We start from the raw sequence: 426 nt of genomic DNA, 5'->3' as shown, positions 1-426 counted from the left end.
CGGGGACACGCAAGGCGCCGCTCAGCGCGACCTCGGCCCGGCGCTCGGCGCCACGCGTCACTTCCGTCGCACAAGAGCGGAAAGGACGTCACCCCGGGCCTCCGCTCACGACTACAGAACGTGAGTCCGGCGGCGCAGCGGAAATGACGCACCTCCTCGGGCGGGCTTTTCCGTCACTGTCAGGACCCCTGGGGCGCGGGGCATACCGGGAAATGTAGTTCCACGCGCAGCAGGCCCGAGCCTGGGCGCCGGAAGTCGCGTCTGTAGTTCGGCGAAGCGTGGACGGCGGCCACCAAGGGCCTTCGTGGTGGCGGTGGCCGGTGTTTGTGGTTGGAGGACGACGCTTCCTACCAAACACCACCCTAAGTGACCCGCGCCAAGTGACGGCGGCCTGAGCCGGCCCTGCCGGGCGAGGCCTCCGCGGGG

The sequence above is a fragment of the Dipodomys ordii genome, unplaced genomic scaffold, assembly GCF_000151885.1.
Source record: "Dipodomys ordii isolate 6190 unplaced genomic scaffold, Dord_2.0 Scaffold14, whole genome shotgun sequence".
Taxonomy (NCBI): Eukaryota; Metazoa; Chordata; class Mammalia; order Rodentia; family Heteromyidae; genus Dipodomys; species Dipodomys ordii.
This window is presented reverse-complemented; position numbering follows the sequence as displayed.